Below are 4,775 nucleotides of genomic sequence, written 5' to 3' on the forward strand. Positions count from 1 at the left end.
GCCTTTCACACACCCCTACTGGCCTGCAACCCAGGCATGTGCCCTGACTGGGAATGAAGCCAGTGACCCTTTGGTTCACAGGCCCACACTCAATCCACTGAGCCACACCAGCCAGGGTTTTTTATGTGTATTTAAGTGAAAATACAACTCACCAAGATTTGTGGGATTCAATGAAAGAAGTACTAAATGAGAAATTTTTAGTAGCAAATGTATATATTAGTAAAGAAAGACTTAAACCTATAATCTAAGCTTCTTAGGAAACTAAAAAACAAAAAGAAAGTTAAATCCAAAGTAAAAGAAATATTAAAAATTAAAGCAGAAATCAATAAAATTAAAAACAAAACAATCAGAGAAAATCAACAACCTAAAGCTTTTTCTTCAACAAGATCATTAAAATCAATAAGAATTTAGCCATGTTAACTAAGGAAAAAAAGAGAGAAGACACAAATAACTAATATCAGAAATGAAAGTGTAAACATTATATATATTCCACAGATATTAAAAGAATAATAAAGGAATATTATGAATAACTGTATGCCTGCAAATTTGGTAACAGATGAAATGACCCCATTCCTTGAAAGATACCATCTACTAAAATCCAGGTTAAAAGAATAGACAATCTGAATAGGCCTATAGCTATTAAAGAAATTGGATTAGTAATTAACTTTCCAAAACAGAAAACACCACGACTAGATGGTAAATTGTACCACACATAAGGAAGAAACTATATAAGTTCTGTGCAATTGCTTCCAGAATATAAAAGCATAGAGAATGCTTCCTAACTCATTCTATGAAGTCAGCATTACCTTGATACCAAAACCAAAGATATTACAGAATAAAACTATAGAAAAATACTTTTCATAAACATAGATGCAAAATCCTCAACAAATTCTTAGCAAATCAAATCCAACAATGTAAAAAAAGAATTATACACCATGACCAAGTGGGATTTATACCATATATGCAAGCTTGGTTCAACATTCAAAAATTGATTGATGTAATCCATCACATCAATAGGCTAAAAAAATTACGTGATCTTATGAATAGATGCAGAAAAAGCATTTGACAAAACCCAACACCCATTTTTATTAAAAAATATTTTCAACAAACTAGAAATAGAGGAGGAATTTCCTCAACTTGATAAGGAATATCTACAAAATACTGCCAGCTAACATACTGGGGAGAAATTCTAAGCTTTCCTCTTTTAGTTCAGTAACAATTACAGTTAAAACAACAAGATACCATTACAAACTAATCAGATTGGCCAAAATCTCCCACACTGATAACAACAGATGCTGGCAAGGACAAGGAGCAATAGGAACTCACATTCATTGCTGGTGAAAATGTAAACTGGTACAGACAGGTGGTTTCTATAAAACTAAAGGTATTTTACCATACAATCCAGCAATTGATCTTTTTGGTATTTTCCCAAATGAATTGAAACTTCATATTCACACAAATACCTGCACATGGATTTTTTTTAAGATTATTTATTTATTTATTTATTTTTATTTAGAGAGGGAAGGGAGGGAGAGAAAGAGAGAGGGAGATACATCAATGTGCGGTTGCTGGGGGTCATGGCCTGCAACCCAGGCATGTACCCTGACTGGGAATTGAACCTGAGACACTTTGGTTCGCAGCCCGCACTCAATCCACTGAGCTACACCAGCCAGGGCGCACATGGATTTTTATAGCAGCTTTATTCAGAATTGTCAAAACATGAAAGCATGCATGATGTCCTTCAGCAGATGAACGAATAAATAAACTGTGGTACATCCAGACAATTAAATATTTTTCAGCATTAAGAAGGAGCTCTCAAGCCATTCAAGAGCATGGAGGAATCTTAAAAGTCTATTACTAACAGAAAGAAGCCAGTCTGAAAAGTCTACATACTGTATGATGAAAACTAAATGACTGACATTCAGAAAAATACAAAGCTATGGAAACCTGGAAAAGATGAGTGGTTCTGGGGGTTAAAAAGCAGGGAGGGACAAATAGACAAAGCACAGAGGATTTTAGGGCAGTAAAACTACTTATATGATACTGCAATGGACATACGTTATGATACATTTGTCCAAACCCACAGAATGCACAACACAAAGAGTGAACCATGTCAACTGTAGTTTAGGTGGTGATGAGGGGTCAGTGTAGGTTCATCAAGTGTAACAAATGTTCCACTCCGGTGGAGGGTGTGAAGAATTGGGAAGGCTGTCCCTGGGTGGGGGAAGAAAATATGCTGAAACTCTATTCTTTTTGTTCAATTTTGTCGTGAATCAAATATTGCTCTAAAAAAAGTTTGTTAACTTAAAAAAAAAGTGGTTCAGAAAACTTCACACTCAAATTTAGAACTTCCCTATACATTGAACTGTCTGAAAACAAAAGATAGCTTCATTCAGTTGCTTTTAACATCATTAATACCACTTAGTTCTCTTATCTTTTGAGCCTTGAGGCAATGCTTATTTTTATGGCAGAAATGTAGAAAAATTATCTTCTTTTCATGCTATTTGAGAGTTAATACACACCCTTTTCCATTAAAATATAGATTTCCATTTCATATTTATATATAATCCTTTATGATTTTTAGATTTTTAGAGAAAAGGATTTTATTAACTGTCTTGAAAACAGTGCCTTGGTATTTTACGAAGGTTCTAAAATATATGCTAGTAATTAGTTTATTAATATCTTATTTAGGCTAGCATTAATGTAAAAGCATGTGTAATTTCACTTTAATGCTAATATATAATATATTTTGTTTAGTTACATAATAAAAATTTTTTTCACTGTAATTTTTTTATAACAGAAGGACTAATTCAAGTATCAGAAGAAAAACAGTGCAAAGTGTATGCTATCAGGTACATTTTCTGATTATCTGCAGGTGGGAATGTTTATGAAGAACTAGGCATTTTTTAAGGAAAAACATCCCTGAGCTGATCCTCGCTGTCACCTAGTCTGCACCCCCTTCTAACTGCACCTGTTATATTTAGAGATCATGTTGCATATAATTATATAATTATCTATTTTGGGATTTTATTGCTATGTTATGAGTGAAATATAATAGATCAGTCACTATACGTGATTATAATTTTTAAAAAAAATGTTACCAATAATATTTGCACAATGAACTCTATGAAGAATGAGTAGAAATTGATTTTTAAGACATAGGGAGTCCTGAGAACCAGTGAGGGACATATTTAAAAGGTCTCCAAGGCAGAAAGATTCTACTAACTCCTTGAGATTATTTTTTCATATATGATTTATTTTTTATTTTATTTTATTTTTATTTTTATTTTATTTATTTTTTCATGTCAGATGGGTAGTGTGCCGACGTTGTAACAAGGTTTGTGGGAGGCACATGTCACTCAAGAGCGTGAACACCCAATCATCACACTCATGAACTACTAAAGGATGACCATGTATGATTTTTAAAGTAACTTCTAATGTATTATACAAATGACCATCTCATGTTTCAAGACTTCATTCTCCAATAGAGTATGCATAGTTTACTGACCTTACTTGCAATTATTTTCAACCTCATTCTTCTCTGATTTTGCTTATTTGTCTATCTTCTAAAGAAATCCTACAAATGGGCCTAATAACTATCTTTTACTTATCTTCCACAATTTTCAACTACTTTTCCATGCATTACTCTCCTGGCTCTGTAGGGATAATGAGCTCCATGCTTTGACTCAGGCCTCTTGAGCTATGTTTGAATGTCACCATGGTGATGGGGTACCAGTCAAGGCCCTACTGGGAATGAGATATGGCTCAAGGGCTGAGGCATACGTTTGGCAGAATTAGTTTAAGTCCTTGTGGCTGGGAGAGAATAGGAGGTAGACAAAGATACATAAAACTACTTTCTGGTGCTGACAGGCCTTGAAGTCAAATTTAGTTCACTATTTCAAGGAAATAAATGTTGGTTTTTCAGCTTATCTCACTATTCAAATGAAAGGGTGGTCAAAATTCAGGCCCAGAAATATTGCTGTGTCATCTCTGTGTTAATGAGCCTACAGGGTTATGTGTGTGTGTGTGTGTGTGTGTGTGTGTGTGTGTGTGTGTGTGTGTAAGTGAGAGAGATACAGACAGACAGACTATTCTGTTTATAAACTGAGCTGAACATTAGGTTTTGAGTCTTCTATTTGTAGAGGTAGTTTGAAAGTAATTGGTGTTAGGGAAATAATTATTAGCAACCTCGTTATATCAAAGTGCCCTAACATTGGACAAATAATCCAGCTACTTCTTCCTAGACTCATTTAAGATCAGTACTGTTAAGAGATGTCCCCCCAAATACATAAATTCTAGGGAAATATGCTTCATTAGGAGTCCATAGTTAATGGTATAGTAATCATTTCACAACTGTGGGCTGGCATGTGGAAAAAATCACAATACAGATTTAAATCTAGGTTTTTCATTACATACTTTTAGATTATAAAACATGGCATTTTTCTAAAATGCCAAAGCCATTCCAATGAAGTTCTCAAATGGCTGTAGGGGAAAGAAGAATCATTTATTGCCTAAAACCAAGAAAAAAAGAGAATCACTGGCTTAAAAGCTAAGGTTAAAAGAGGATTTGAGGTTACAAAATGTATTTTGGGTTTCTAAATGCAGGAAGTAAAGGACGAAAGAGATTACATAGGTAGTATTTGTAATTCTGATTTCAAGTGTTGCCGATGAAAATGAGGTCATTACAGTGTCACAAGAAAAGCATTTCATGGACCACGAATGGAAGGATGAGATGCAGTGGTAAGGTTTACTGAAGTTGGAGCAAACACAAAAGA

The 4,775-nt window shown here is 34.2% G+C and overlaps 1 non-coding gene across 1 annotated transcript; it reads right to left on the minus strand.

Moving 5' to 3' along the window:
• Positions 1–3,303: 3,303 nt before the first annotated feature.
• On the minus strand, positions 3,304–3,407 carry LOC123818201. Its single transcript, XR_006785590.1, has one exon. It is a non-coding gene; the product is annotated as a small nucleolar RNA U13 (small nucleolar RNA).
• Positions 3,408–4,775: the final 1,368 nt, after the last annotated feature.

Source organism: Phyllostomus hastatus, unplaced genomic scaffold (genome assembly GCF_019186645.2).
Source record: "Phyllostomus hastatus isolate PE091 unplaced genomic scaffold, TTU_PhHast_1.1 phas_contig_254, whole genome shotgun sequence".
Taxonomy (NCBI): Eukaryota; Metazoa; Chordata; class Mammalia; order Chiroptera; family Phyllostomidae; genus Phyllostomus; species Phyllostomus hastatus.